Source organism: Palaemon carinicauda, chromosome 11 (assembly GCF_036898095.1).
Source record: "Palaemon carinicauda isolate YSFRI2023 chromosome 11, ASM3689809v2, whole genome shotgun sequence".
NCBI classification, from domain to species: domain Eukaryota; kingdom Metazoa; phylum Arthropoda; class Malacostraca; order Decapoda; family Palaemonidae; genus Palaemon; species Palaemon carinicauda.
The window spans coordinates 72484750-72494749 of NC_090735.1; positions in this window are offsets into that span (position 1 = coordinate 72484750).

The window sequence follows — 10000 nt, forward strand, 5'->3', positions numbered from 1 at the left end:
CGAGAACTACGTGCCATTGATAGATCGATTCATTGCGCAAATCTTAGTATAGTAAAGGAAATGCCTAATTGTAGATGCATCCTCTACGAAGAAAGTTTTAGAGATAATGAATTTTAAAGGTTTGTACGTAGAACACGGTGAAGCATGATGCATTCGTGCGCAATAGAAGCCTATTATTGCCTCTTGGCTAATTGTGATGTTGAAATCTAGTGTAGAATCTTCATATAAATGTATGTATGTTCACAGTTGCTCTATCAGACTGTCAGTTTAATATCGGCTTAAACTGATCGCGGGTACGAATGTACCAGTTAGAGTGCAAGAAGGAAATTGAAAGGGAACTATCATATGGCTATCCCCACTGACACATTATTATTATTATTATTATTATTATTATTATTATTATTATTATTATTATTATTATTATTATTATTATTATTATTATTATTATTATTATTATTATCCAGGCTATACAACCATAGTTGGAAAAGCAGGATGCTACAAGCCTAAGGGGCTATAACAAGGAAAAATAGCCCAGTGAGGAAAGGAAATAAATAAACTGCATGAGAAGTAATGAATAATTATTATAAAATATTTTAAGATTAGTAACAACGTTAACATAGATCTGTTATATATTAACAATGAAGAAAAAAATTTCAGCCTGTACAATAGCCTATATATAAAAGAAAAAAAAACATCCGCTTCAAGTTTGAAATTTTCAGTAAAACGAATGCATAAATTTAGCATTTCTTCTGTTGAAACGCGGGGTCAAATTTCTAAAATAAAGAAGCAATAATAGACTATAGTCACATTCAGGTTGAGTGAATTGTAAGAATATAAAAAATATGGAAAGGAGATACAAATCCCAAAACTTGGTTGAATGATATTGTTATTGAATATTTATGCTTGACCATTTTTGGTAGACTAGGGACGTCATATATCTGAGTTGCTATTTTCTTTTCTATTTATTCATTTATACATATACTGTGAGTATCATTAGTGGAGAATTTTACTTTAAATAATAATAATAATAATAATAATAATAATAATAATAATAATAATAATAATAATAATAATAATAATAATAATAATAATGAATAAAAAAAATATGAAGAAACTACCTTATAGTGTAAATAAACCATGTTTACGTTATATTTTGAGGACGCGTTATTTTTTTCAACATTATTATTATTATTATTATTATTATTATTATTATTATTATTATTATTATTATTATTATTATTATTATTATTATTACTTGCTAAGCTACAACCCTACTTGGAAGAGCTGGATGCTATAAGTCCAGGGGGTCCAACAGGAAAAATAGCCCGGTGAGAAAGGAAGCAAGGAAAAATAAAATATTTTAAGAACAGCAATAACATCAAAATAAATATATCCTATATAAACTAGAAACATTTGAACAAAACAAGAGGAAGAGAAATAAGGTAGAATAGTGTGCCCGAGTGTACCCCCAAGCAAGAGGGCCGCTTTCCTGGTCTTATCCTATACATTCTTGGATATTCTGTACATCACACTGAATAACTGGTGTTTTAATATTGTCAAATCCAAATTATTGAAACGCTTAGAGAACAGAGTCTTCAGTTTATTCTCGAACGAAATATTTCTCATTTATCAATTCTCGAATTCGAATTGTTTTGTTACCAACATTGAATATTTACATAGCCGCAATTTATGACATCTTTCGTACCCATGGTCCCGTATTTACAGATAATCTCTTCAATTCTATTTCAAGATTCTGCTCTTAAAGTGATAGAGAGATAAAGAATGATATTTTCTCTTTTCTTTGAGTTGAAATCTCTTAATTGCTTTTTTTCAAAGCCGTTAAATATAATTTGATTAAAAAAAAAAGTTCAGTGAATTTCGAACTCCCGGTGCAAGATGTTCACTGTTCTAAGACATCGTAGAATGAACATTTTCAGTGGGCTGAAGTAAATATTAACATATTTTTTCGATTAGAATAGGATATAAAACAGTTGACAGAAGAATCTAGAGATTTTTTTTCATCTTGCTATTAGAAAGCAGGATTTTTTTTTTCACTTGTATAAAAGCATAGAGGAAAACGTATATGAAATAAGTCGATTGACTAACAGCATTAAAAATGTAAGTTTGATAATTTCAATCAGCATTTCTAAGATAACCTCTTTATGAATATCTGCAACAGATCTATCCAGGAGCGCATAAAGAAATACTTTTTTATTTTTTTTTATTTTACTGTGAGCTATGGCATAAATTTATAAACGTCATTAATAAAAGATGACAGATTCAATTAGCTTATCCGTATCAAAGAAAATGAGATACGCATTCAGTTCTTCGATTATCTAGTATTTAAATCTTAAATGTCCCTTGGGTTTGGGACGTATTGCGAAGGAACTATGGCTGAGGACTATGAAGCGTGAAGTAGGAGATGATCAATGGCAAAGTATTGATTTAAAAGTTCAAGATAGAGATGATTGGCGAAATCTACCTGAGGCCCTTAGCGTCATTGGGCGTAGGATGAGGTGATGCTGATACTAAAAGCTAAAGATGTTGTACAGCTTGGCGAGGAAATTGTTTAACGCAAAAGATGGCAAACAATTCAGGTGGTCGGACACTGGACTTTCTACTGTGTTCCGCGTAAGGCACACTGCATGCAGGACATGTTTACCTCTTCCAAGAAAGTCGGAAGACGCATTTTTTTTTTTTGGTATTACACTCTCTCTCTCTCTCTCTCTCTCTCTCTCTCTCTCTCTCTCTCTCTCTCTCTCTCTCTCTCTCTCTCTCTCTCTCAGTTGAGGCTTCCAATTTCCGAAATACCTACTATTACCTGTAGTTGTAGCGAGCTGTTGATCATCTGAATGTGCCATATAGAATGATACAAAGGGTTTTATATCAATTAAATGCTTATTTACTTCCCAGAAGAGTCAAGACTCAGCAATCGGATGTTATCTTTCTCGATTAGGTGCTCGTAAAAAGTAACACAAGGACATAAAGAAATAAAAGTTAATTAACTCGATAGTAAATTATATTCGTAATTGAATTTTTAGACAACGATCCTACTCATTCATAACATCTTGTGTAAATCTTTAAATGCTCAGTTACATTTGGTAGTAACAAAACGTTTTACTACGAATGGATTTCCTTATTTCTAACAGTTATAAATATAAACGAATAAGGATCTTTGTCGCATGTTTAGAATTTGTTAAAAGATAATTGTTTTTGTCTGTCATACTGTATATAAAAATATATTTTATAAGAATATTTTTTTTTTTTTCGTCAGTAAGATTGTAGGCTACATAACGAAACTATGAATGTTTATTAATAGAATTATTTAGATAGTCTTTTAATATATTGTTACTTATACTTTAGTCCTTATTACAGCTATATTGTTACATATACTTTAGTCCTTATTACAGCTATATTGTTACATATACTTTAGTACTCATTACAGTTATATTGTTACTTATACTTTAGACATTATTACAGTTATATTGTTACTTATACTTTAGTCCTTATTACAGTTATATTGTTACGTATACTTTAGTCCTTAAAGTAAAGAAATCTTTCCAACTAAATCACGGTAAGCTTTGGTCTACTCATTCTCCCTCAGTCTGAAGACATTTAAAATCTTCGAGAGAAATGTCTGATAGTTACATTGATTTCTGTACTAATCTGTAGCATTTATCTGAAGATAATAATCATTAATAACAAGTCAATTGGTGTCTCCTCTCTTTTCGTGGATAAATTTAAAAACCTATGGCACATTTTTGTCTTCTTCTTGGGTTATAATCTGGCAAAAGGATTTTACGATCGCACGCCCTTGCAGTCATCAACTAGAGTTATTAGAGGTGGGCTTAACCTTTGACTTGCAAGTCAGCAGTTTCCTCTGTCATTGGCAGTGAATTTAGTCTTTTGCTAAAAATTGCAAGACTTGCAAGGCACCATCTGCCCTTTTAGTCGCGTTCTACGACAAGCAGGACATCGGCGGTAGTATTCTTAAACACTTACCACAGGGCACATTTCGTATTTGCCTTAAGATCGACAAGGGGATCATTCTAGAGATAACTTGATTTTCTCCTAATAAGACGACAAAAAACCCAGTGCAAAGTCAGCATGAAGAATGTTGTATATCAATAAAATCACTTAGTCTTTTGTCATATATAACAACAACTGCAGCCGTTTCGATTCAACTGCAGGACAAAGGCCTCAGACATGTCAATTCATGTCTGGGGTTTGGTAAGTTTTATCACCACTCTGGCTAGTGCGTATTGCTGATGGTAGAGACTTTAGTATGATCGCTCACAGCAAACCAAACTCGTAGGGGTGGCTCTGATTAGTACAGATTTGCTGATCATGGCGATACACAAACCCTTTCACCAGGTTAATGTGTGTGTACGTGTGTTTATGCAGAATTAAAAAGAATAACGAATATACATAATTTCTTCTATAACTTTATTACTATTATTTTCATTATCATTATTACTATCCTTATCATTATTATCATTATTTATAACAAAATGCACTCATTTAAAACAAGGCATGATGGTAGTTAATAATAATAATAATAATAATAATAATAATAATAATAATAATAACACGAAGTAGCCTAATTTACTCAGCAATGGGAAAGAACCCGAGTGTATGGAAATGACCTAAATGTCACTCAGTCGCAATTTTAAAGATTGCGATAATTACAACTCGACTCAGTCGTAAATCGCTTGGTAGTGATATTTTATACAAGTGGCACTCTACAAGATCGATATCAAGGCAGAAAACACTCACCGGACCCTTCTATGCTCGCCTTTGACCATTTTCTGTGCTGTAAGTGACTTTCATATGCTTAGCCATCACGCAAAGGAAATACAATAGCCGAAACACGTTTACATGTCTCAAAGGCCACACATGAATGGCAGAGGTAAGTTACAGTGACAATGCCCTAGAGACTGACCATATATAAATCATGATCAGCACCCAAGCCCCCTCTCTAACCAAACAAGGCCCAAGGATAGCCAGACAATGGCTGCTGATGACTCAGCAGTAGACCCATAGACTCCCACAAAACCCTTCTCCTTAGCTCACAAGGATAGCGAGGATGCAGACACTACAAGAAACTCTCGAGCTTGAGCAGGTCTTGATAGCCAGGCAGGGACGTTTCCAATAGTCGTCTATCAAATGATATCACTTGTTTCTTTATCTAATCAAAGATATCGCCTGCGGAGATCTTCAATCGGCCGTATGCATTCATATGGTTATGCGTGACTATATTGTACGTATATGAATGCAAAGTTGTGTTAGTAGTGGTAGAGACAGGGGTGGATGGAGGAGAGTTGATGTTGATAGTGATATATGCGCCATGTGGTGTTGTGGCGTGTTGCAGGGGACTTGTGTGTGTTTGTGTGTGTGTGTGTGTAGTTGACTGGACTTGGAAGAGATCGTTCAGTGTTAGCTGGGCTCCTGGAGAGATTGCCAGGTTGGAGTATTATTAGTAGTAGTAGTAGCAGAACTGGTGATGTATTTAGAAGGGCCTGTGATTCTTTTGGCCTAAAGAACTCGCGGTAGCACCTTCCATTGCAATGTTAATAATGGAAACAACGAACGTTGGAAGTAAACATTCCGTAACTACTGGTATATTTTAGGTCACAATTCACTATTGTGATCATAGCAACAGTTTTTGACGATGCAAACAAATGAATTGCATCACTAAACGAACTGAATATTTGAATATTACCTGACGTTACATTCCTTAGGAATTTTTAGTTTGCTAAAGTGTTCAAACTGTGTTTAGATTACCTGATTAACTTCTCGTGGTTAACGTGGAAGATGCGACGTCCAAATTAAATTGAAAATAGTGAGCAATTATTTCGCTACTGCATGATTGCTCGCCTGCCCATCGCGTGAGGGGAACTTCGGTAAAAGGAATCACAACTATCTTGGTCAAGGTGTGCACTTTGACCTGACATATGATGGGAAATGAACTGCAAAGATTTGTGTGAATTCTCTTATGTAAAACAGATTTTTTTGATAGTGTTTACATTTAGATGAAAGAAAAAAATGAATCTCAAACGTTAAGAAAGAGGTAAAGTGTTGTGATTCCGTAAAAAAAAAAAAAAAGAGTTGGTAAAGTACAAAACGTTGTCACATTTCTTAGAGAATTAATTGTGAAATAACGAAAACTATAGCAAATAATCTGCATGGAAATAAAAAGAAGACAAAAAACAACAAATCAAAGTAAAAAAGAAAACGAAAATCTACCTGTAGCCTACGAACGACTCAGACTTGAATGAACCATATATCAATATTTTTTCATAAAACGACATTAAATTCTTTTAAAAAATAAACGTAGACTGAAATGCGAAGGTATGTTCAATGAGTGTGAAATTTTTTTTAGATCAGGGATTTAATTCATTCAAATGATGGTAGCAACAAAAACAAGGATAGTATCTGCTTTAGGCCTACTCCCTTTTTAATACGTTTAGGCCTGCATAATTAGCAATAGATAAGATATTTTATCTTTACGCAGATTAAGAAATGGACTGCTAAATTGTTACAAAAGCAGCATATTTTTCAATACTGAAACGTTAAATCTCTACTTCCGTATAATATTTTGTATGATCGAAAGCTTGATTTGGCTTAACCCATAAAAGACAGTGTCTACCCGTTTTCCATCTCTCAAGTTAAGGTTTGCTTCCCCGTTTTCTGTTGTCAATCATAAATATTATGTAAAGTAATATAACTGTATATTGACTGGGAAACATTGAATATTGGAGTAGCACTTTGCTTTTATTAAATACCTATCCAAAGAAGTAAGAATATGCATGATTTTGTAGAATTTTACTTAAACACACACACACACACACACACACATTCACCGATTACTCTTTCAACAAAGTGATCACGGCGCCGAGATCACAGTGATAGTAATTAGTATATATATATATATATATATATATATATATATATATATATATATATATATATATATATATATATATATATATATATATATATAATCGAGGGGAAATTAATATATGATCAGCTGCTTCTCCCGGCCTGAATCGAAGCAACATTGCAGCAAAATTACAAAACAATGACAATATTGCTACACTATATGATTAGCAGTCCAAAAATACTGCATTTCACAAGTTTTTTTTTAAAGAGTTTGCTTCGATGATTCTGATATAATTTTGCGCGTTTTTTTAAAGAAGGTCCTCTTATGTATGTCTGATAGTTCTCTTGTGATCAACTAAGATAATAAAGGAATAGTTTTTTAAGGATGGACACTACTACTACTACTACTACTACTACTACTACTACTACTACTACTAATAATAATAATAATAATAATATAGCAATAACCATAGTAATAACTTCGTCTGCTGAGCCATCAGCAGCCATTGTCTGGCCCTGCCTGTTATAAGCTTGATGGAGAATTAGCTTGGACTCTGATCATATGTTTGTACAGCCCGTCTCTGAGACATTGAACCTCTCCCTTGCCTCTGCCATTTATGAGCGACCTTTAAACTAAATACTAAAACAATAATAATAAAAAAAAAATCTGGCACATAAATCTGACTCCATAAGGTATAATATTTCATTTATCTGAAAATAAAACTTCAAAAGGCAATGTAATTGATGATTAAGAATTTAAAACTAGGATGAAAGGAGTAAATAGAAATATTCAGGGTATGCGTAATTCCAAGCAAAAAGATGACGTAACCAAAAGTAAAGTATAGAACGAGATCACCCGAATAATGAGATGTTGAAACATGAAAAACGGAACACAATTGCAACAACTCAAAGTGCTATGTAGAAACCATATTTGACCTAAATAAAAAGACCAACAATGTTACTTTAAAGGAAATGAAAACGAAAACCTTAAAAGGCTGAGATAATTGAAAAGCCAGTTAGCTGACGTCAGGATAATAATAATAATAATAATAATAATAATAATAATAATAATAATAATAATAATAACGACGGAGACTACAAGAATGGTTGTGGTATGGTCTTTACACCAACACCGACAACAGTAACAACAATAATCATTGCACAAACAACAACAATAATAGAAAAACAGCAATAATCATAACATGGCGAAGACTACAAGAAAGGTAGGCGCGGAAGTCAGATAAAGGGTCTGCCATAAAGAACATTGCTTGTGTGTGTGTGTGTGTGTTGGGGGGGGGGGGGTTTCCGATAAGGACCGCAAATGGAAAGTCATTTTCCCTTTTATCGCAAATCAATGTTTCACTGCGATTACTTGACAGTCAAATACGAAAGCTTGCCTGGTACCCTGTCTTTTTTCAAGAGGCAACCTCTCAGTGGAAGTGTTTTTTGTGACGCTACAGAGATAACATTGGGTTTTGCTGCTGGAGGCATCGAGAGAGAGAGAGAGAGAGAGAGAGAGAGAGAGAGAGAGAGAGAGAGAGAGAGAGAGAGAGAGAGAGAGAGAGAGAGAGAGAGAGAGAACCTTATGAATCTGGTTCGTCCTCTTTCCAGTACTTAATTTCATATCATGTTAAGAAGGACTAGATTCTGTACAGGTTTCAGAACAATTTTGTATTTACTCCATTCTCCACTAATATGATCTACCGATTTTGATTTCAGGCCTGCTGAATGATATTTAAAAATGAAAGCACTGTCTTCCTGGTAATGACTTTCTCTAAGTCAGTTTGATATATGCTTCTCCAATTTGATACACCAACATTATGTCCACTTACTTGCACATTCAAGACATTCTTCTACACCATACTTTGAGCTAAAACTCGTAGTCAGCATTCTGTTCAAAGAAATGATAAGGAAATTATTATAATGTTTGGCATATGAATACAAAAACCAACACCAACTAAAAGAAACGCGCGTAAATGTCATTTTTGGGGGTTGGGGGTTGGGGGTGAGGGGGGTGTTCAGCACATGCAACAATAAAAACAACAACAAATGAAGCCGTCTCTAGTCCACTGCAGGACAAAAGCCTCAGACATATCCTCATTCATGTCTGGAGTTTGGTCAGTTTTTATCACCACGCTGGCCAGTGTAGATTGGTGATGGTGGGAGATTTTCGTCTGATCGCTCACAGCACACCAACCTAGTATGGGTGGCCCCTGAATAGTACAGCTTTGTTGATCATGGCGATACGCAAACACTTTCACCACGTTGAGGTATCCTTACTCAGGAAGAGTGATAATAATGAATAGGAAAGCATACCATGCCAATATACCACATAGCAGTGTTTTCTCTTTACACATCAACCCAATCTTTTTTAAAGAAATCTCACTTTTTCAATGTTATTTGCATGTCTTTAGTAGTGTCTGGTAAGCCTTTGATTTCTCCCTTATGTTATGAAATGAAACCACAGGCACACAAAGAAGGACACTCAAAATTCAAACCATTGTTTTGGGAATAAGCGTCTACAGGAAACCATGGTTAGGGTAGAGTTCTCTTGCTTGAGGGTACACTCGGGCACACTATTCTATCATATTTCTCTTCACCTTGTGTTTTTTTTTTTTTAAGTTTGTATAGTTTATATATGAAAGATCTATTTTAATGTTGTTACTGTTCAAAAACATTTTATTCCGATTGCGTATTATTTCTTTTATAGCTTATTCATTTCCCTATTTCCTTTCCTCACTCGGCTATTTTTTTCCTGTTGGAGCCCTTGGGCTTATAGCATCCTGCTTTTGCAACTTGGGTTGTAGCTTAGCAAATAATAATAATAATAATAATAATAATAATAATAATAATAATAATAATAATAATAATAATAATAATAATAATGATAGAGCCTTTAAGATTACATTTCGAGTGGTTATCACGACAATTTAGGTATTTACCAGTTTCTTTCACAGCTTCTCTTCATTTTCCATTCCTTGTCATGTAGAAAAGCACAACTTTCTATTCTTCCAAATTATGATGGTTTTGCATTTTTCGTCCACGGTGTAAAAAACGAAAGTTAGTCAAGGTAGTGTTGATTACACAGACAAGCAATCAAAACCTTTGCTCCATCCGG